Source organism: Rhinoderma darwinii, unplaced genomic scaffold, assembly GCF_050947455.1.
Source record: "Rhinoderma darwinii isolate aRhiDar2 unplaced genomic scaffold, aRhiDar2.hap1 Scaffold_3891, whole genome shotgun sequence".
NCBI classification, from domain to species: domain Eukaryota; kingdom Metazoa; phylum Chordata; class Amphibia; order Anura; family Rhinodermatidae; genus Rhinoderma; species Rhinoderma darwinii.
The window spans coordinates 59,851-78,299 of record NW_027463519.1 but is presented as its reverse complement, the minus strand read 5'-3'; the positions used below and the strand labels follow the sequence as shown (position 1 = coordinate 78,299).

At 41.7% G+C, this 18,449-nt stretch overlaps 62 pseudogenes; all 62 read left to right on the top strand.

The window, feature by feature from the left end:
- Positions 1 to 171: 171 nt before the first annotated feature.
- On the top strand, positions 172 to 290 carry LOC142708309 (5S ribosomal RNA; annotated as a pseudogene).
- A 67-nt stretch (positions 291 to 357) lies between these two features.
- On the top strand, positions 358 to 476 carry LOC142708280 (5S ribosomal RNA; annotated as a pseudogene).
- A 67-nt stretch (positions 477 to 543) lies between these two features.
- LOC142708200 (5S ribosomal RNA) lies at positions 544 to 662 on the top strand (annotated as a pseudogene).
- A 67-nt stretch (positions 663 to 729) lies between these two features.
- Positions 730 to 848, top strand: LOC142708307 (5S ribosomal RNA; annotated as a pseudogene).
- Positions 849 to 1,101: 253 nt separating this feature from the next.
- On the top strand, positions 1,102 to 1,220 carry LOC142708306 (5S ribosomal RNA; annotated as a pseudogene).
- Positions 1,221 to 1,287: 67 nt separating this feature from the next.
- LOC142708219 (5S ribosomal RNA) lies at positions 1,288 to 1,406 on the top strand (annotated as a pseudogene).
- Positions 1,407 to 1,473: 67 nt separating this feature from the next.
- Positions 1,474 to 1,592, top strand: LOC142708225 (5S ribosomal RNA; annotated as a pseudogene).
- A 253-nt stretch (positions 1,593 to 1,845) lies between these two features.
- LOC142708132 (5S ribosomal RNA) lies at positions 1,846 to 1,964 on the top strand (annotated as a pseudogene).
- A 67-nt stretch (positions 1,965 to 2,031) lies between these two features.
- LOC142708244 (5S ribosomal RNA) lies at positions 2,032 to 2,150 on the top strand (annotated as a pseudogene).
- Positions 2,151 to 2,403: 253 nt separating this feature from the next.
- Positions 2,404 to 2,522, top strand: LOC142708218 (5S ribosomal RNA; annotated as a pseudogene).
- Positions 2,523 to 2,589: 67 nt separating this feature from the next.
- Positions 2,590 to 2,708, top strand: LOC142708251 (5S ribosomal RNA; annotated as a pseudogene).
- A 253-nt stretch (positions 2,709 to 2,961) lies between these two features.
- On the top strand, positions 2,962 to 3,080 carry LOC142708131 (5S ribosomal RNA; annotated as a pseudogene).
- A 67-nt stretch (positions 3,081 to 3,147) lies between these two features.
- LOC142708138 (5S ribosomal RNA) lies at positions 3,148 to 3,266 on the top strand (annotated as a pseudogene).
- Positions 3,267 to 3,333: 67 nt separating this feature from the next.
- Positions 3,334 to 3,452, top strand: LOC142708300 (5S ribosomal RNA; annotated as a pseudogene).
- Positions 3,453 to 3,705: 253 nt separating this feature from the next.
- Positions 3,706 to 3,824, top strand: LOC142708268 (5S ribosomal RNA; annotated as a pseudogene).
- Positions 3,825 to 3,891: 67 nt separating this feature from the next.
- LOC142708250 (5S ribosomal RNA) lies at positions 3,892 to 4,010 on the top strand (annotated as a pseudogene).
- A 253-nt stretch (positions 4,011 to 4,263) lies between these two features.
- LOC142708130 (5S ribosomal RNA) lies at positions 4,264 to 4,382 on the top strand (annotated as a pseudogene).
- A 67-nt stretch (positions 4,383 to 4,449) lies between these two features.
- Positions 4,450 to 4,568, top strand: LOC142708137 (5S ribosomal RNA; annotated as a pseudogene).
- Positions 4,569 to 4,821: 253 nt separating this feature from the next.
- On the top strand, positions 4,822 to 4,940 carry LOC142708162 (5S ribosomal RNA; annotated as a pseudogene).
- A 67-nt stretch (positions 4,941 to 5,007) lies between these two features.
- Positions 5,008 to 5,126, top strand: LOC142708175 (5S ribosomal RNA; annotated as a pseudogene).
- A 67-nt stretch (positions 5,127 to 5,193) lies between these two features.
- LOC142708274 (5S ribosomal RNA) lies at positions 5,194 to 5,312 on the top strand (annotated as a pseudogene).
- Positions 5,313 to 5,379: 67 nt separating this feature from the next.
- LOC142708328 (5S ribosomal RNA) lies at positions 5,380 to 5,498 on the top strand (annotated as a pseudogene).
- A 253-nt stretch (positions 5,499 to 5,751) lies between these two features.
- LOC142708327 (5S ribosomal RNA) lies at positions 5,752 to 5,870 on the top strand (annotated as a pseudogene).
- Positions 5,871 to 5,937: 67 nt separating this feature from the next.
- Positions 5,938 to 6,056, top strand: LOC142708181 (5S ribosomal RNA; annotated as a pseudogene).
- A 67-nt stretch (positions 6,057 to 6,123) lies between these two features.
- LOC142708283 (5S ribosomal RNA) lies at positions 6,124 to 6,242 on the top strand (annotated as a pseudogene).
- A 67-nt stretch (positions 6,243 to 6,309) lies between these two features.
- Positions 6,310 to 6,428, top strand: LOC142708312 (5S ribosomal RNA; annotated as a pseudogene).
- Positions 6,429 to 6,681: 253 nt separating this feature from the next.
- Positions 6,682 to 6,800, top strand: LOC142708120 (5S ribosomal RNA; annotated as a pseudogene).
- Positions 6,801 to 6,867: 67 nt separating this feature from the next.
- On the top strand, positions 6,868 to 6,986 carry LOC142708289 (5S ribosomal RNA; annotated as a pseudogene).
- Positions 6,987 to 7,053: 67 nt separating this feature from the next.
- On the top strand, positions 7,054 to 7,172 carry LOC142708198 (5S ribosomal RNA; annotated as a pseudogene).
- Positions 7,173 to 7,425: 253 nt separating this feature from the next.
- LOC142708136 (5S ribosomal RNA) lies at positions 7,426 to 7,544 on the top strand (annotated as a pseudogene).
- Positions 7,545 to 7,611: 67 nt separating this feature from the next.
- LOC142708119 (5S ribosomal RNA) lies at positions 7,612 to 7,730 on the top strand (annotated as a pseudogene).
- Positions 7,731 to 7,797: 67 nt separating this feature from the next.
- On the top strand, positions 7,798 to 7,916 carry LOC142708326 (5S ribosomal RNA; annotated as a pseudogene).
- A 67-nt stretch (positions 7,917 to 7,983) lies between these two features.
- LOC142708333 (5S ribosomal RNA) lies at positions 7,984 to 8,102 on the top strand (annotated as a pseudogene).
- Positions 8,103 to 8,169: 67 nt separating this feature from the next.
- Positions 8,170 to 8,288, top strand: LOC142708315 (5S ribosomal RNA; annotated as a pseudogene).
- A 67-nt stretch (positions 8,289 to 8,355) lies between these two features.
- Positions 8,356 to 8,474, top strand: LOC142708320 (5S ribosomal RNA; annotated as a pseudogene).
- A 67-nt stretch (positions 8,475 to 8,541) lies between these two features.
- Positions 8,542 to 8,660, top strand: LOC142708325 (5S ribosomal RNA; annotated as a pseudogene).
- Positions 8,661 to 8,727: 67 nt separating this feature from the next.
- Positions 8,728 to 8,846, top strand: LOC142708314 (5S ribosomal RNA; annotated as a pseudogene).
- A 67-nt stretch (positions 8,847 to 8,913) lies between these two features.
- On the top strand, positions 8,914 to 9,032 carry LOC142708104 (5S ribosomal RNA; annotated as a pseudogene).
- A 67-nt stretch (positions 9,033 to 9,099) lies between these two features.
- Positions 9,100 to 9,218, top strand: LOC142708317 (5S ribosomal RNA; annotated as a pseudogene).
- Positions 9,219 to 9,285: 67 nt separating this feature from the next.
- LOC142708263 (5S ribosomal RNA) lies at positions 9,286 to 9,404 on the top strand (annotated as a pseudogene).
- A 67-nt stretch (positions 9,405 to 9,471) lies between these two features.
- On the top strand, positions 9,472 to 9,590 carry LOC142708156 (5S ribosomal RNA; annotated as a pseudogene).
- Positions 9,591 to 9,657: 67 nt separating this feature from the next.
- On the top strand, positions 9,658 to 9,776 carry LOC142708240 (5S ribosomal RNA; annotated as a pseudogene).
- A 67-nt stretch (positions 9,777 to 9,843) lies between these two features.
- On the top strand, positions 9,844 to 9,962 carry LOC142708140 (5S ribosomal RNA; annotated as a pseudogene).
- Positions 9,963 to 10,029: 67 nt separating this feature from the next.
- LOC142708154 (5S ribosomal RNA) lies at positions 10,030 to 10,148 on the top strand (annotated as a pseudogene).
- A 67-nt stretch (positions 10,149 to 10,215) lies between these two features.
- Positions 10,216 to 10,334, top strand: LOC142708259 (5S ribosomal RNA; annotated as a pseudogene).
- A 67-nt stretch (positions 10,335 to 10,401) lies between these two features.
- LOC142708247 (5S ribosomal RNA) lies at positions 10,402 to 10,520 on the top strand (annotated as a pseudogene).
- A 67-nt stretch (positions 10,521 to 10,587) lies between these two features.
- LOC142708284 (5S ribosomal RNA) lies at positions 10,588 to 10,706 on the top strand (annotated as a pseudogene).
- A 67-nt stretch (positions 10,707 to 10,773) lies between these two features.
- On the top strand, positions 10,774 to 10,892 carry LOC142708139 (5S ribosomal RNA; annotated as a pseudogene).
- Positions 10,893 to 10,959: 67 nt separating this feature from the next.
- LOC142708176 (5S ribosomal RNA) lies at positions 10,960 to 11,078 on the top strand (annotated as a pseudogene).
- A 67-nt stretch (positions 11,079 to 11,145) lies between these two features.
- On the top strand, positions 11,146 to 11,264 carry LOC142708191 (5S ribosomal RNA; annotated as a pseudogene).
- A 67-nt stretch (positions 11,265 to 11,331) lies between these two features.
- LOC142708298 (5S ribosomal RNA) lies at positions 11,332 to 11,450 on the top strand (annotated as a pseudogene).
- A 67-nt stretch (positions 11,451 to 11,517) lies between these two features.
- Positions 11,518 to 11,636, top strand: LOC142708209 (5S ribosomal RNA; annotated as a pseudogene).
- Positions 11,637 to 16,446: 4,810 nt separating this feature from the next.
- On the top strand, positions 16,447 to 16,565 carry LOC142708164 (5S ribosomal RNA; annotated as a pseudogene).
- A 67-nt stretch (positions 16,566 to 16,632) lies between these two features.
- LOC142708159 (5S ribosomal RNA) lies at positions 16,633 to 16,751 on the top strand (annotated as a pseudogene).
- Positions 16,752 to 16,818: 67 nt separating this feature from the next.
- Positions 16,819 to 16,937, top strand: LOC142708112 (5S ribosomal RNA; annotated as a pseudogene).
- A 67-nt stretch (positions 16,938 to 17,004) lies between these two features.
- Positions 17,005 to 17,123, top strand: LOC142708230 (5S ribosomal RNA; annotated as a pseudogene).
- A 67-nt stretch (positions 17,124 to 17,190) lies between these two features.
- On the top strand, positions 17,191 to 17,309 carry LOC142708337 (5S ribosomal RNA; annotated as a pseudogene).
- A 67-nt stretch (positions 17,310 to 17,376) lies between these two features.
- On the top strand, positions 17,377 to 17,495 carry LOC142708329 (5S ribosomal RNA; annotated as a pseudogene).
- Positions 17,496 to 17,562: 67 nt separating this feature from the next.
- Positions 17,563 to 17,681, top strand: LOC142708158 (5S ribosomal RNA; annotated as a pseudogene).
- A 67-nt stretch (positions 17,682 to 17,748) lies between these two features.
- LOC142708109 (5S ribosomal RNA) lies at positions 17,749 to 17,867 on the top strand (annotated as a pseudogene).
- Positions 17,868 to 17,934: 67 nt separating this feature from the next.
- LOC142708152 (5S ribosomal RNA) lies at positions 17,935 to 18,053 on the top strand (annotated as a pseudogene).
- A 253-nt stretch (positions 18,054 to 18,306) lies between these two features.
- On the top strand, positions 18,307 to 18,425 carry LOC142708126 (5S ribosomal RNA; annotated as a pseudogene).
- The last annotated feature ends 24 nt before the right edge of the window (positions 18,426 to 18,449 follow it).

The following is an 18,449-nucleotide window of genomic DNA, read 5'->3' as shown; positions in this document are numbered from 1 at the left end:
AAGCTGAATGTGCCTGCTCTCGTCAGATCGCAGAAGTTACACAGCTTAAGGCCTCGCTAGTACCAGTGTGGGAGACTGTCTGGGAATCCGTGGTGCGGTAGACTTTTTATTATGTCGTTTAGATTTTGTTTCACAATCGATTAAAAAGGACTATGGATTAAAGCATTTAATGTCAATGGCCATTCTAAGCTGAATGTGCCTGCTCTCGTCAGATCGCAGAAGTTACACAGCTTAAGGCCTCGCTAGTACCAGTGTGGGAGACTGTCTGGGAATCCGTGGTGCGGTTGACTTTTTATTATGTCGTTTAGATTTTGTTTCACAATCGATTAAAAAGGACTATGGATTAAAGCATTTAATGTCAATGGCCATTCTAAGCTGAATGTGCCTGCTTTCGTTAGATCGCAGAAGTTACACAGCTTAACGCCTCGCTAGTACCAGTGTGGGAGACTGTCTGGGAATCCGTGGTGCGGTTGACTTTTTATTATGTCGTTTAGATTTTGTTTCACAATCGATTAAAAAGGACTATGGATTAAAGCATTTAATGTCAATGGCCATTCTAAGCTGAATGTGCCTGCTCTCGTCCGATCGCAGAAGTTACACAGCTTAAGGCCTCGCTAGTACCAGTGTGGGAGACTGTCTGGAAATCCGTGGTGCGGTTGCCTTTTTATTATGTCGTTTAGATTTTGTTTCACAATCGATTAAAAAGGACTATGGATTAAAGCATTTAATGTCAATGGCCATTCTAAGCTGAATGTGCCTGCTCTCGTCAGATCGCAGAAGTTACACAGCTTAAGGCCTCGCTAGTACCAGTGTGGGAGACTGTCTGGGAATCCGTGGTGCGGTTGACTTTTTATTATGTCGTTTAGATTTTGTTTCACAATCGATTAAAAAGGACTATGGATTAAACCATTTAATGTCAATGGCCATTCTAAGCTGAATGTGCCTGCTTTCGTTAGATCGCAGAAGTTACACAGATTAACGCCTCGCTAGTACCAGTGTGGGAGACTGTCTGGGAATCCGTGGTGCGGTTGACTTTTTATTATGTCGTTTAGATTTTGTTTCACAATCGATTAAAAAGGACTATGGATTAAAGCATTTAATGTCAATGGCCATTCTAAGCTGAATGTGCCTGCTCTCGTCAGATCGCAGAAGTTACACAGCTTAAGGCCTCGCTAGTACCAGTGTGGGAGACTGTCTGGGAATCCGTGGTGCGGTTGACTTTTTATTATGTCGTTTAGATTTTGTTTCACAATCGATTAAAAAGGACTATGGATTAAAGCATTTAATGTCAATGGCCATTCTAAGCTGAATGTGCCTGCTCTCGTCAAATCGCAGAAGTTACACAGCTTAAGGCCTCGCTAGTACCAGTGTGGGAGACTGTCTGGGAATCCGTGGTGCGGTAGACTTTATATTTTGTCGTTTAGATTTTGTTTCATAATCGATTAAAAAGGACTATGGATTAAAGCATTTAATGTTAATGGCCATTCTAAGCTGAATGTGCCTGCTCTCGTCAGATGGCAGAAGTTACACAGCTTAAGGCCTCGCTAGTACCAGTGTGGGAGACTGTCTGGGAATCCGTGGTGCGGTTGACTTTTTATTATGTCGTTTAGATTTTGTTTCACAATCGATTAAAAAGGACTATGGATTAAAGCATTTAATGTCAATAGCCATTCTAAGCTGAATCTGCCTGCTCTCGTCAGATCGCAGAAGTTACACATCTTAAGGCCTCGCTAGTACCAGTGTGGGAGACTGTCTGGGAATCAGTTGTGTGGTTCTCTTTTTATTATGTCGTTTAGATTTTGTTTCACAATAGATTTTATAGGAATATGGATTAAAGCATTTAATGTCAATGGCTATTCTAAGCTGAATGTCCCTGCTCTCGTCAGATCGCAGAAGTTACACAGCTTAAGGCCTCGCTAGTACCAGTGTGGGAGACTGTCTGGGAATCCGTGGTGCGGTTGACTTTTTATTATGTCGTTTAGATTTTGTTTCACAATCGATTAAAAAGGACTATGGATTAAAGCATTTAATGTCAATGGCCATTCTAAGCTGAATGTGCCTGCTTTCATTAGATCGCAGAAGTTACACAGCTTAACGCCTCGCTAGTACCAGTGTGGGAGACTGTCTGGGAATCCGTGGTGCGGTTGACTTTTTATTATGTCGTTTAGATTTTGTTTCACAATCGATTAAAAAGGACTATGGATTAAAGCATTTAATGTCAATGGCCATTCCAAGCTGAATGTGCCTGCTCTCGTCAGATTGCAGAAGTTACACAGCTTAACGCCTCGCTAGTACCAGTGTGGGACACTGTCTGGGAATCCGTGGTGCGGTTGACTTTTTATTATGGCGTTTAGATTTTGTTTCACAATCGATTAAAAAGGACTATGGATTAAAGCATTTAATGTCAATGGCCATTCTAAGCTGAATGTGCCTGCTCTCGTCAAATCGCAGAAGTTACACAGCTTAAGGCCTCGCTAGTACCAGTGTGGGAGACTGTCTGGGAATCCGTGGTGCGGTAGACTTTATATTTTGTCGTTTAGATTTTGTTTCATAATCGATTAAAAAGGACTATGGATTAAAGCATTTAATGTTAATGGCCATTCTAAGCTGAATGTGCCTGCTCTCGTCAGATGGCAGAAGTTACACAGCTTAAGGCCTCGCTAGTACCAGTGTGGGAGACTGTCTGGGAATCCGTGGTGCGGTTGATTTTTTATTATGTCGTTTAGATTTTGTTTCACAATCGATTAAAAAGGACTATGGATTAAAGCATTTAATGTCAATAGCCATTCTAAGCTGAATGTGCCTGCTCTCGTCAGATCGCAGAAGTTACACATCTTAAGGCCTCGCTAGTACCAGTGTGGGAGACTGTCTGGGAATCCGTTGTGTGGTTCTCTTTTTATTATGTCGTTTAGATTTTGTTTCACAATAGATTTTATAGGAATATGGATTAAAGCATTTAATGTCAATGGCTATTCTAAGCTGAATGTCCCTGCTCTCGTCAGATCGCAGAAGTTACACAGCTTAAGGCCTCGCTAGTACCAGTGTGGGAGACTGTCTGGGAATCCGTGGTGCGGTTGACTTTTTATTATGTTGTTTAGATTTTGTTTCACAATAGATTAAATAGGACTATGGATTAAGGCTTTTAATGTCAATGGCCATTCTAAGCTGAATGTGCCTGCTCTCGTCAGATCGCAAAAGTTACACAGCTTAAGGCCTCGCTAGTACCAGTGTGGGAGACTGTCTGGGAATCCGTGGTGCGGTTGACTTTTTATTATGTCGTTTAGATTTTGTTTCACAATCGATTAAAAAGGACTATGGATTAAAGCATTTAATGTCAATGGCCATTCTAAGCTGAATGTGCCTGCTTTCGTTAGATCGCAGAAGTTACACAGCTTAACGCCTCGCTAGTACCACTGTGGGAGACTGTCTGGGAATCCGTGGTGCGGTTGACTTTTTATTATGTCGTTTAGATTTTGTTTCACAATCGATTAAAAAGGACTATGGATTAAGGCATTTAATGTCAATGGCCATTCTAAGCTGAATGTGCCTGCTCTCGTCAGATTGCAGAAGTTACACAGCTTAACGCCTCGCTAGTACCAGTGTGGGACACTGTCTGGGAATCCGTGGTGCGGTTGACTTTTTATTATGGCGTTTAGATTTTGTTTCACAATCGATTAAAAAGGACTATGGATTAAAGCATTTAATGTCAATGGCCGTTCTAAGCTGAATGTGCCTGCTCTCGTCAAATCGCAGAAGTTACACAGCTTAAGGCCTCGCTAGTACCAGTGTGGGAGACTGTCTGGGAATCCGTGGTGCGGTAGACTTTATATTTTGTCGTTTAGATTTTGTTTCATAATCGATTAAAAAGGACTATGGATTAAAGCATTTAATGTTAATGGCCATTCTAAGCTGAATGTGCCTGCTCTCGTCAGATGGCAGAAGTTACACAGCTTAAGGCCTCGCTAGTACCAGTGTGGGAGACTGTCTGGGAATCCGTGGTGCGGTTGATTTTTTATTATGTCGTTTAGATTTTGTTTCACAATCGATTAAAAAGGACTATGGATTAAAGCATTTAATGTCAATAGCCATTCTAAGCTGAATGTGCCTGCTCTCGTCAGATCGCAGAAGTTACACATCTTAAGGCCTCGCTAGTACCAGTGTGGGAGACTGTCTGGGAATCCGTTGTGTGGTTCTCTTTTTATTATGTCGTTTAGATTTTGTTTCACAATAGATTTTATAGGAATATGGATTAAAGCATTTAATGTCAATGGCTATTCTAAGCTGAATGTCCCTGCTCTCGTCAGATCGCAGAAGTTACACAGCTTAAGGCCTCGCTAGTACCAGTGTGGGAGACTGTCTGGGAATCCGTGGTGCGGTTGACTTTTTATTATGTTGTTTAGATTTTGTTTCACAATAGATTAAATAGGACTATGGATTAAGGCTTTTAATGTCAATGGCCATTCTAAGCTGAATGTGCCTGCTCTCGTCAGATCGCAAAAGTTACACAGCTTAAGGCCTCGCTAGTACCAGTGTGGGAGACTGTCTGGGAATCCGTGGTGCGGTTGACTTTTTATTATGTCGTTTAGATTTTGTTTCACAATCGATTAAAAAGGACTATGGATTAAAGCATTTAATGTCAATGGCCATTCTAAGCTGAATGTGCCTGCTCTCGTCAGATTGCAGAAGTTACACAGCTTAACGCCTCGCTAGTACCAGTGTGGGACACTGTCTGGGAATCCGTGGTGCGGTTGACTTTTTATTATGGCGTTTAGATTTTGTTTCACAATCGATTAAAAAGGACTATGGATTAAAGCATTTAATGTCAATGGCCGTTCTAAGCTGAATGTGCCTGCTCTCGTCAGATCGCAGAAGTTACACAGCTTAAGGCCTCGCTAGTACCAGTGTAGGAGACTGTCTGGGAATCCGTGGTGCGGTTGTCTTTTTATTATGTCGTTTAGATTTTGTTTCACAATCGGTTAAAAAGGACTATGGATTAAAGCATTTAATGTCAATGGCCATTCTAAGCTGAATGTGCCTGCTCTCGTCAGATCGCAGAAGTTACACAGCTTAAGGCCTCGCTAGTACCAGTGTGGGAGACTGTCTGGGAATCCGTGGTGTGGTTGCCTTTTTATTATGTCGTTTAGATTTTTTTTCACAATAGATTAAATAGGACTATGGATTAAAGGATTTAACGTCAATGGCCATTCTAAGCTGAATGTGCCTGCTCTCGTCAGATCGCAGAAGTTACACAGCTTAAGGCCTCGCTAGTACCAGTGTGGGAGACTGTCTGGGAATCCGTGGTGCGGCTGCATTATTATTATGTCGTTTAGATTTTGTTTCACAATCGATTAAAAAGGACTATGGATTAAAGCATTTAATGTCAATGGCCATTCTAAGCTGAATGTCCCTGCTCTCGTCAGATCGCAGAAGTTACACAGCTTAAGGCCTCGCTAGTACCAGTGTGGGAGACTGTCTGGGAATCCGTGGTGCGGTTGACTTTTTATTATGTTGTTTAGATTTTGTTTCACAATAGATTAAATAGGACTATGGATTAAGGCTTTTAATTTCAATGGCCTTTCTAAGCTGAATGTGCCTGATCTTGTCAGATCGCAGAAGTTACTCAGCTTAAGGCCTCGCTAGTACCAGTGTGGGAGACTGTCTGGGAATCCGTGGTGCGGTTGACTTTTTATTATGTCGTTTAGATTTTGTTTCACAATCGATTAAAAAGGACTATGGATTAAAGCATTTAATGTCAATGGCCATTCTAAGCTGAATGTCCCTGCTCTCGTCAGATCGCAGAAGTTACACAGCTTAAGGCCTCGCTAGTACCAGTGTGGGAGACTGTCTGGGAATCCGTGGTGCGGTTGACTTTTTATTATGTTGTTTAGATTTTGTTTCACAATAGATTAAATAGGACTATGGATTAAGACTTTTAATGTCAATGGCCATTCTAAGCTGAATGTTCCTTCTCTCGTCAGATCGCAGAAGTTACGCAGCTTAAGGCCTCGCTAGTACCAGTGTGGGAGACTGTCTGGGAATCCGTGGTGCGGTTGACTTTTTATTATGTCGTTTAGATTTTGTTTCACAATCGATTAAAAAGGACTATGGATTAAAGCATTTAATGTCAATGGCCATTCTAAGCTGAATGTGCCTGCTCTCGTCAGTTCGCAGAAGTTACACAGCTTAAGGCCTCACTAGTACCAGTGTGGGAGACTGTCTGGGAATCCGTGGTGTGGTTGAATTTTTATTATGTCGTTTAGATTTTGTTTCACAATCGATTAAAAAGGACTATGGATTAAAGCATTTAATGTCAATGGCCATTCTAAGCTGAATGTGCCTGCTCTCGTCAGATCGCAGAAGTTACGCAGCTTAAGGCCTCGCTAGTACCAGTGTGGGAGACTGTCTGGGAATCCGTGGTGCAGTAGACTTTTTATTATGTCGTTTAGATTTTGTTTCACAATCGATTAAAAAGGACTATGGATTAAAGCATTTAATGTCAATAGCCATTCTAAGCTGAATGTGCCTGCTCTCGTCAGATGGCAGAAGTTACACAGCTTAAGCCCTCGCTAGTACCAGTGTGGGAGACTGTCTGGGAATCCGTGGTGTGGTTGACTTTTTATTATGTCGTTTAGATTTTGTTTCACAATCGATTAAAAAGGTCTATGGATTAAAGCATTTAATGTCAATGGCCATTCTAAGCTGAATGCGCCTGCTCTCGTCAGAACGCAGAAGTTACACAGCATAAGGCCTCGCTAGTACCAGTGTGGGAGACTGTCTGGGAATCCGTGGTGCGGTAGACTTTTTATTATGTCGTTTAGATTTTGTTTCACAATCGATTAAAAAGGACTATGGATTAAAGCATTTAATGTCAATAGCCATTCTAAGCTGAATGTGCCTGCTCTCGTCAGATGGCAGAAGTTACACAGCTTAAGGCCTCGCTAGTACCAGTGTGGGAGACTGTCTGGGAATCCGTGGTGTGGTTGCCTTTTTATTATGTCGTTTAGATTTTGTTTCACAATCGATTAAAAAGGACTATGGATTAAAGCATTTAATGGCAATGGCCATTCTAAGCTGAATGCGCCTGCTCTCGTCAGAACGCAGAAGTTACACAGCATAAGGCCTCGCTAGTACCAGTGTGGGAGACTGTCTGGGAATCCGTGGTGCGGTAGACTTTTTATTATGTCGTTTAGATTTTGTTTCACAATCGATTAAAAAGGACTATGGATTAAAGCATTTAATGTCAATAGCCATTCTAAGCTGAATGTGTCTGCTCTCGTCAGATGGCAGAAGTTACACAGCTTAAGGCCTCGCTAGTACCAGTGTGGGAGACTGTCTGGGAATCCGTGGTGCGGTTGCATTTTTATTATGTCGTTTAGATTTGGTTTCACAATCGATTAAAAAGGACTATGGATTAAAGCATTTAATGTCAATCGCCATTCTAAGCTGAATGTCCCTGCTCTCGTCAGATCGCAGAAGTTACACAGCTTAAGGCCTCGCTAGTACCAGTGTGGGAGACTGTCTGGGAATCCGTGGTGCGGTTGACTTTTTATTATGTTGTTTAGATTTTGTTTCACAATAGATTAAATAGGACTATGGATTAAGGCTTTTAATTTCAATGGCCATTCTAAGCTGAATGTGCCTGCTCTCGTCAGATCGCAGAAGTTACACAGCTTAAGGCCTCGCTAGTACCAGTGTGGGAGACTGTCTGGGAATCCGTGGTGCGGTTGACTTTTTATTATGTCTTTTAGATTTTGTTTCACAATCGATTAAAAAGGACTATGGATTAAAGCATTTAACGTCAATGGCCATTCTAAGCTGAATGTCCCTGCTCTCGTCAGATCGCAGAAGTTACACAGCTTAAGGCCTCGCTAGTACCAGTGTGGGAGACTGTCTGGGAATCCGTGGTGCGGTTGACTTTTTATTATGTTGTTTAGATTTTGTTTCACAATAGATTAAATAGGACTATGGATTAAGACTTTTAATGTCAATGGCCATTCTAAGCTGAATGTGCCTGCTCTCGTCAGATCGCAGAAGTTACGCAGCTTAAGGCCTCGCTAGTACCAGTGTGGGAGACTGTCTGGGAATCCGTGGTGCGGTTGACTTTTTATTATGTCGTTTAGATTTTGTTTCACAATCGATTAAAAAGGACTATGGATTAAAGCATTAAATGTCAATGGCCATTCTAAGCTGAATGTCCCTGCTCTCGTCAGATCGCAGAAGTTACACAGCTTAAGGCCTCGCTAGTACCAGTGTGGGAGACTGTCTGGGAATTCGTGGTGCGGTTGACTTTTTATTATGTTGTTTAGATTTTGTTTCACAATAGATTAAATAGGACTATGGATTAAGACTTTTAATGTCAATGGCCATTCTAAGCTGAATGTGCCTGCTCTCGTCAGATCGCAGAAGTTACGCAGCTTAAGGCCTCGCTAGTACCAGTGTGGGAGACTGTCTGGGAATCCGTGGTGCGGTTGACTTTTTATTATGTCGTTTAGATTTTGTTTCACAATCGATTAAAATAGACTATGGATTAAAGCATTTAATGTCAATGGCCATTCTAAGCTGAATGTCCCTGCTCTCGTCAGATCGCAGAAGTTACACAGCTTAAGGCCTCGCTAGTACCAGTGTGGGAGACTGTCTGGGAATCCGTGGTGCGGTTGACTTTTTATTATGTTGTTTAGATTTTGTTTCACAATAGATTAAATAGGACTATGGATTAAGACTTTTAATGTCAATGGCCATTCTAAGCTGAATGTGCCTGCTCTCGTCAGATCGCAGAAGTTACGCAGCTTAAGGCTTCGCTAGTACCAGTGTGGGAGACTGTCTGGGAATCCGTGGTGCGGTTGACTTTTTATTATGTCGTTTAGATTTTGTTTCACAATCGATTAAAAAGGACTATGGATTAAAGCATTTAATGTCAATGGCCATTCTAAGCTGAATGTCCCTGCTCTCGTCAGATCGCAGAAGTTAAACAGCTTAAGGCCTCGCTAGTACCAGTGTGGGAGACTGTCTGGGAATCCGTGGTGCGGTTGACTTTTTATTATGTTGTTTAGATTTTGTTTCACAATAGATTAAATAGGACTATGGATTAAGACTTTTAATGTCAATGGCCATTCTAAGCTGAATGTGCCTGCTCTCGTCAGATCGCAGAAGTTACGCAGCTTAAGGCCTCGCTAGTACCAGTGTGGGAGACTGTCTGGGAATCCGTGGTGCGGTTGCCTTTTTATTATGTCGTTTAGATTTTGTTTCACAATCGATTAAAAAGGACTATGGATTAAAGCATTTAATGTCAATGGCCATTCTAAGCTCAATGTGCCTGCTCTCGTCAGAACGCAGAAGTTACACAGCATAAGGCCTCGCTTGTACCAGTGTGGGAGACTGTCTGGGAATCCGTGGTGCAGTTGACTTTTTATTATGTCGTTTAGATTTTGTTTCACAATCGATTAAAAAGGACTATGGATTAAAGCATTTAATGTCAATGGCCATTCTAAGCAGAATGTGCCTGCTCTCGTCAGATCGCAGAAGTTACACAGCTTAAGGCCTCGCTAGTACCAGTGTGGGAGACTGTCTGGGAATCCGTGGTGCGGTTGACTTTTTATTATGTCGTTTAGATTTTGTTTCACAATCGATTAAAAAGGACTATGGATTAAAGCATTTAATGTCAATGGCCATTCTAAGCTGAATGTCCCTGCTCTCGTCAGATCGCAGAAGTTACACAGCTTAAAACCTCGCTAGTACCAGTGTGGGAGACTGTCTGGGAATCCGTGGTGCGGTTGACTTTTTATTATGTCGTTTGGATTTTGTTTCACAATCGATTAAAAAGGACTATGGATTAAAGCATTTAATGTCAATGGCCATTCTAAGCTGAATGTGCCTGCTCTCGTCAGATCGCAGATGTTACACAGCTTAAGGCCTCGCTAGTACCAGTGTGGGAGACTGTCTGGGAATCCGTGGTGCGGTTGACTTTTTATTATGTCGTTTAGATTTTGTTTCACAATCGATTAAAAAGGACTATGGATTAAAGCATTTAATGTTAATGGCCATTATAAGCTGAATGTGCCTGCTCTCGTCAGATCGCAGAAGTTACACAGCTTAATGCCTCGCTAGTACCAGTGTGGGAGACTGTCTGGGAATCCGTGGTGCGGTTGACTTTTTATTATGTCGTTTAGATTTTGTTTCACAATCGATTAAAAATGACTATGGATTAAAGCATTTAATGTCAATTTCCATTCTAAGCTGAATGTGCCTGCTCTCGTCAGATCGCAGAAGTTACACAGCTTAAGTCCTCGCTAGTACCAGTGTGGGAGACTGTCTGGGAATCCGTGGTGCTGTAGACTTTTTATTATGTCGTTTAGATTTTGTTTCACAATCGATTAAAAAGGACTATGGATTAAAGCATTTAATGTTAATGGCTATTATAAGCTGAATGTGCCTGCTCTCGTCAGATCGCAGAAGTTACACAGCTTAAGGCCTCGCTAGTACCAGTGTGGGAGACTGTCTGGGAATCCGTGGTGCGGTTGACTTTTTATTATGTCGTTTAGATTTTGTTTCACAATCGATTAAAAAGGACTATGGATTAAAGCATTTAATGTCAATGGCCATTGTAAGCTGAATTTGCCTGCTCTCGTCAGATCGCAGAAGTTACACAGCTTAAAACCTCGCTAGTACCAGTGTGGGAGACTGTCTGGGAATCCGTGGTGCGGTTGACTTTTTATTATGTCGTTTAGATTTTGTTTCACAATCGATTAAAAAGGACTATGGATTAAAGCATTTAATGTCAATGGCCATTCTAAGCTGAATGTGCCTGCTCTCGTCAGATCGCAGATGTTACACAGCTTAAGGCCTCGCTAGTACCAGTGTGGGAGACTGTCTGGGAATCCGTGGTGCGGTTGACTTTTTATTATGTCGTTTAGATTTTGTTTCACAATCGATTAAAAAGGACTATGGATTAAAGCATTTAGTGTTAATGGCCATTATAAGCTGAATGTACCTGCTCTCGTCAGATCGCAGAAGTTACACAGCTTAATGCCTCGCTAGTACCAGTGTGGGAGACTGTCTTGGAATCCGTGGTGCGGTTGACTTTTTATTATGTCGTTTAGATTTTGTTTCACAATCGATTAAAAATGACTATGGATTAAAGCATTTAATGTCAATTTCCATTCTAAGCTGAATGTGCCTGCTCTCGTCAGATCGCAGAAGTTACACAGCTTAAGGCCTCGCTAGTACCAGTGTGGGAGACTGTCTGGGAATCCGTGGTGCTGTAGACTTTTTATTATGTCGTTTAGATTTTGTTTCACAATCGATTAAAAAGGACTATGGATTAAAGCATTTAATGTTAATGGCTATTATAAGCTGAATGTGCCTGCTCTCGTCAGATCGCAGAAGTTACACAGCTTAAGGCCTCGCTAGTACCAGTGTGGGAGACTGTCTGGGAATCCGTGGTGTGGTTGACTTTTTATTATGTCGTTTAGATTTTGTTTCACAATAGATTAAATAGGACTATGGATTAAAGCATTTAACGTCGATGGCCATTTTAAGCTGAATGTGCCTGCTCTCGTCAGAACGCAGAAGTTACACAGCTTAAGGCCTCGCTAGTACCAGTGTGGGAGACTGTCTGGGAATCCGTGGTGCGGTTGAATTTTTATTATGTCGTTTAGATTTTGTTTCACAATCGATTAAAAAGGACTATGGATTAAAGCATTTAACCCCTTAACGCTCCATGACCTACTATTAGGTCATGCTAACTGTAGCGTTCGCGCTCAGTGACCTAATAGTAGGTCATGGAGTAAACACGGCGCCGTTCGCGCGGGGCGCGTTCATGAGCTGTGATAGCTGCTGTTTCCGACAGCAGACTATCACTGCTCAATGTGCCGGGACCGATCGCGGAGCTCCCCCGCCGATTAACCCCTCAGAAGCCGCGTTCAATAGCGATCGCGGCTTCTATGGGGTTAATCCACCATCGCCGGCCTGCTACACGATAGCGGCCGGCGATTGTGACTATGGCAACCGGACACCAAACAATGGTGTCCGGCTATGCCATAGACGGAAGCCTAGTGGGTCCTGACAACGTCAGGACCCACTATGCTTGCTGTCAGTGAGTAGCTGACAGTTCTAATACACTGCACTACGCATGTAGTGCAGTGTATTAGAATAGCGATCAGGGCCTTCTGCCCTCAAGTCCCCTAGTGGGACAAAGTAATAAAGTAAAAAAAAAGTTAAAAAAAGATGTGTAAAAATAAGAAAATAAAAGTTTTAAAAGTAAAAGTCCCACTTTTTCACTTATCAGTCTTTATTATTAATAAAAATATATAAACAAACAAATAAACTATACATAATTGGTATCGCCGCGTCCGTAACGGCCTGAACTACAAAATTATTTTGTTATTTATCCCGCACGGTGAACGCCGTAAAAAAAAATATTAATAAATCGTACCACAATCACAATTGTTTGGTCACTTCACCTCCCAAAAAATGGAATAAAAAGAGATCAAAAAGTCGCATGTACCGAAAAATGGTACTGATCGAAACTACAGTTCGTTACGCAAAAAATAAGTCCTCGCACGGCTTTATTGATTGAAAAATAAAAACGTTATGGCTCTTAGAATATGATAACACAAAAAGTGAATGATTGTTTACAAAACGTATTTTATTGTGCAAACGCCATAAGACATAAAAAAACTATAAACATCTGGTATCGCCGTAATCGTATCGCCCTGCAGAATAAAGTGAATATATCATTTATAGCGCACGGTGCACGCAGTAAAAAAAAAAGAATAAAAAAACAATAGTAGAATTGCTGTTTATTAGTCACCACGCCACCTAAAAATAGAATAAAAACTGATCAAAAAGCTGCATGCACCCCAAGAAAACTACAATGAATTCCTCAAGGGGTCTAGTTTCCAAATTGGGGTCACTTTTTGGGGTTTTGGCACCACAAGACCTCTTCAAACCGGACATGGTGCCTAATAACAAAGAGGGCTCAAAATCCGCTAGGTGCTCCTTTGCTTCGGAGGCCGGTGCTTCAGTCCATTACCGCCCGAGGGCCACATGTGGGATATTTCTCTAAACTGCAGAATCTGGGCAATAAGTATTGAGTTGCGTTTCTCTGATAAATCCTTTTGTGTTATAAAAAAAATGGTATAAAAAGAGTAAATTTCACCTCTACTTTGCTCTAAATTTCTGTGAAACACCTAAAGGGTTCATAAACTTTCTAAATGCTGTTGTGAATACTTTGAGGGGTCTAGTTTCTAAAATGGGGTGTTTGATAGGGGTTTCTAATATATGGGCCCCTCAAAGCAACTTCAGAACTGAACTGGAACCTAAAAAAATAAATAAATGAGGCAATACTTCGCTTCTCACATTATACTGATAATGAGCCGTGCCCACCCCGAGATTACCCCAGTTTTGACCGTTTGTATAAACGGAGACCCCTATTAGACCGTTTTAGTGGCCGTTTTTCCCAAGCATACACCCCCGAGAAGTGTTTTTCTATTGATGAGTCCCTGGTACATTTTAAAGGGAGGGTTCAACTCCGCCAGTACCTGCCGGGTAAGAGGGCAAAGTATGGCGTGAAGATGTATAAGCTGTGCGAGAGTGCATCAGGGTATACCTACAGATTTAGGATATATAAAAGAAAGGCCACCCCCAAACCAGACTGCATCCTGGACTACAATAGGTACATGGGAGGGATGGACTTGTAAGATCAAATCCTGAAGCCCTACAGCGCCATGCGGTGTGGTATAAGAAGCTGGCCGGGCACATCATACAGATGGCTTTGTACAATGCGTACGTGCTACGTCGATGTGCAGGCCAGAGGGGAACTTTCCTGGAATTTCAAGATCTAATCTTTAGGGACCAGGAAGGGGGGGCACCCAGTACTTCTGGAAGCGAGGCCACACGCATCGTACCAGGGCAACACTTTCCAGGAGAAGTTCCCCAAACCAGTGGAAAGGGAAAGAGTCAAAAGAGGTGCAGAGTCTGCTATAGGAGGGGGATAAGGAAGAACACAATATACCAATGTGACACGTGTCCCGAAAAACCAGGGCTCTGTATAAAAGATTGTTTTAAAATGTATCATACATCCCTTGATTTTTAATTTACCCTGATGCACTCCGCACAGCTTACCCCCCTCATCTTTCCCTTCTGAGCCCTGCCGTATGCCCAGGCAGCTGATAACAGCCACATGTAGGGTATTGCCGTACCCAGGAGAACCCACATTACAATTTAAGGGGTGTATATCTCCGGTGGCGCATGCTGGGTACACTATATTGGACACTGAAATGGCATATATATATATAAAATTGCAAATCTCACATTGCACCATCTGCTGCGCATTATCTTTTGCACAGTACCTGTGGGGTCAAAATGCTCACTACACCTCTAGATGAATGTCTTAAGGGGTGTAGTTTTTAAAATGGGGTCACTTCTCGGGGGTTTCAACTGTACTGGTACCTCAGGGGCTTCTGCATACATGACTTAGCACCAGAAAAGCTCCAGTAGGCCAAATGGTGGTCCTTCCCTTCTAAGCCATGCCGTGTGCCCAGGCAGCTGATAACAGCCACATGTAGGGTATTGCCGTACCCAGGAGAACCCACATTACAATTTAAGGGGTGTATATCTCCGGTGGCGCATGCTGGGCACACTATATCGGACACTGACATGCCATATATATATATAAAATTGCAAATCTCACTCTGCACCATCTGCTGCGCATTATCTTTTACACAGTACCTGTGGGGTCAAAATGCTCACTACACCTCTAGACGAATATCTTAAGGGGTGTAGTTTTTAAAATGGGGTCACTTCTCGGGGGTTTCAACTGTACTGGTACCTCAGGGGCTTCTGCATACATGACTTAGCACCAGAAAAGCTCCAGTAGGCCAAATGGTGGTCCTTTCCTTCTGAGCCCTCCCATGGGCCCAAACGGCAGTTTATCACCACAAATGTGGTATTGCCGCACTAAGGACAAATTGGGCAACAAAATGGGATATGTTGTTTACTTGTGAAAATAAGAAATTTTGATCAAAAATGACATCTTATTGGAAAAAATATAATTTTTTTCATTTCACAGCCCAATTCAAATAGGTGCTGTGAAAAAACTGTGCGGTCAAAATGATAACAAAAACCATAAATGAATTCCTTGAGGGGTGTAGTTTCCAAAATGGGGTCACTTCTGGTGGGTTTCCATTGCTTTGATACCTCTGGGGCTCTGCAAATGTGACATGGCACCCGAAAACCAATCCAGCAAAATCTGGACTCCAACAAACACATAGCGCTCCTTTCCGTCTGAGCCCTCCCATGGGCCCAAACGGCAGTTTATCACCACAAATGGGGTATTGCCGCACTAAGGACAAATTGGGCAACAAAATGGGGTATGTTGTTCCCTGTGAAAATAAGAAATTTTGATAAAAAATGACATCTTATTGGAAAAAATATCATTTTTTTCATTTCACAGCCCAATTCAAATAGGTGCTGTGAAAAAACTGTGCGGTCAAAATGATAACAAAAACCATAAATTAATTCCTTGAGGGGTGTAATTTCCAAAATGGGGTCACTTCTGGTGGGTTTCCATTGTTTTGATACCTCAACACCTCTTCAAACCTGGCATGCTGCCTAAAATATATTCTAATAAAAAAGAGGCCTCAAAATGCACTAGGTGCTTCTTTGCTTCTAGGGCTTGTGTTTTAGTCCACGAGCGCACTAGAGGCACATGTGGGACATTTCTAAAAACTGCAGAATCTGGACAATACATATTTAGTAGTATTTCTCTGGTAAAACCTTCTCTGTTACAGAAAAAAATTGAATAAAATTGAAATTCAGCAGAAAAAATGAAATTTGCAAATTTCATTTCCACTTTGCTTTAATTCCTGTGAAATGCCTGAAGGGTTAAAAAACTTTCTATATGCTGTTTTGAATACTTTGAGGGGTCTAGTTTTTAAAATGGGGTGTTTTATGGGGGTGTCTAATACATGGGCCCCTCAAATCCACTTCAGAACTCAAGAGGTACCTTCAAAAAAAGGCTTTTGAAATTTTCTTAAGAATATGAGAAATTGCTGTTTATGTTCTAAGCCTTGTAACGTCCAAGAAAAATAAAATAATGTTCAAAAAACGATGCCAATCTAAAGTAGACATATGGGAAATGTGAACTAGTAACTATTTTGGGTGGTATATACGTCTGTTTTTCAAGCAGATGCATTTAAATTCTGAAAAATTAAATTTTTTGTAAATTTTCTCTAAATTTTGCAATTTTTCACAAATAAAGACTGAATATATCGACCAAATTTTACCACGAACATGAAGCCCAAAGTCTCACGAGAAAACAGTCTCAGAATCGCTTGGATAGGTTTAAGCATTCCGACGTTATTACCACATAAATTGAAATATGTCAGATTTGAAAAATGGGCTCTGAGCCTTAAGGCCCAAACTAGGCTGCGTCCTTAAGGGGTTAATGTTAATGGTCATTCTAAGCTGAATGTCCCTGCTCTCGTCAGATCGCAGAAGTTACACAGCTTAAGGCCTCGCTAGTACCAGTGTGGGAGACTGTCTGGGAATCCGTGGTGCGGTTGACTTTTTATTATGTTGTTTAGATTTTGTTTCACAATAGATTAAATAGGACTATGGATTAAGGCTTTTAATGTCAATGGCCATTCTAAGCTGAATGTGCCTGCTCTCGTCAGATCGCAGAAGTTACACAGCTTAAGTCCTCGCTAGTACCAGTGTGGGAGACTGTCTGGGAATCCGTGGTGCGGTTGACTTTTTATTATGTCGTTTAGATTTTGTTTCACAATAGATTAAATAGGACTATGGATTAAAGCATTTAACGTCAATGGCCATTCTAAGCTGAATGTGCCTGCTCTCGTCAGAACGCAGAAGTTACACAGCTTAAGGCCTCGCTAGTACCAGTGTGGGAGACTGTCTGGGAATCCGTGGTGCGGTTGAATTTTTATTATGTCGTTTAGATTTTGTTTCACAATCGATTAAATAGTACTATGGATTAAAGGATTTAACGTTAATGGCCATTCTAAGCTGAATGTGCCTGCTCTCGTCAGATCGCAGAAGTTACCCCGCTTAAGGCCTCGCTAGTACCAGTGTGGGAGACTGTCTGGGAATCCGTGGTGCGGTTGACTTTTTATTATGTCGTTTAGATTTTTTTTCACAATAGATTAAATAGGACTATGGATTAAGGCTTTTAATGTCAATGGCCATTCTAAGCTGAATGTGCCTGCTCTCGTCAGATCGCAGAAGTTACACAGCTTAAGGCCTCGCTAGTACCAGTGTGGGAGACTGTCTGGGAATCCGTGGTGTGGTTGACTTCTTATTATGTCTTTTAGATTTTGTTTCACAATAGATTAAATAGGACTATGGATTAAAGGATTTAACGTCAATGGCCATTTTAAGCTGAATGTGCCTGCTCTCGTCAGAACGCAGAAGTTACACAGCTTAAGGCCTCGCTAGTACCAGTGTGGGAGACTGTCTGGGAATCCGTGGTGCGGTTGACTTTTTATTATGTTGTTTAGATTTTGTTTCACAATAGATTAAATAGGACTATGGATTAAGGCTTTTAATGTCAATGGCCATTCTAAGCTGAATGTGCCTGCTCTCGTCAGATCGCAGAAGTTACACAGCTTAAGTCCTCGCTAGTACCAGTGTGGGAGACTGTCTGGGAATCCGTGGTGCGGTTGACTTTTTATTATGTCGTTTAGATTTTGTTTCACAATAGATTAAATAGGACTATGGATTAAAGCATTTAACGTCAATGGCCATTCTAAGCTGAATGTGCCTGCTCTCGTCAGAACGCAGAAGTTACACAGCTTAAGGCCTCGCTAGTACCAGTGTGGGAGACTGTCTGGGAATCCGTGGTGCGGTTGAATTTTTATTATGTCGTTTAGATTTTGTTTCACAATCGATTAAATAGTACTATGGATTAAAGGATTTAACGTCAATGGCCATTCTAAGCTGAATGTGCCTGCTCTCGTCAGATCGCAGAAGTTACACAGCTTAAGGCCTCGCTAGTACCAGTGTGGGAGACTGTCTGGGAATCCGTGGTGCGGTTGAATTTTTATTATGTCGTTTAGATTTTGTTTCACAATCGATTAAAAAGGACTATGGATTAAATCATTTAATGTCAATGGCCATTCTAAGCTGAATGTCCCTGCTCTCGTCAGATCGCAGAAGTTACATAGCGTAAGGCCTCGCTACTACCAGTGTGGGAAACTGTCTGGGAATCCGTGGTGCGGTTGACTTTTTATTATGTTGTTTAGATTTTGTTTCACAATAGATTAAATAGGACTATGGATTAAGGCTTTTAATGTCAATGGCCATTCTAAGCTGAATGTGCCTGCTCTCGTCAGATCGCAGAAGTTACGCAGCTTAAGGCCTCGCTAGTACCAGTGTGGGAGACTGTCTGGGAATCCGTAGTGCGGTTGACTTTTTATTATGTCGTTTAGATTTTT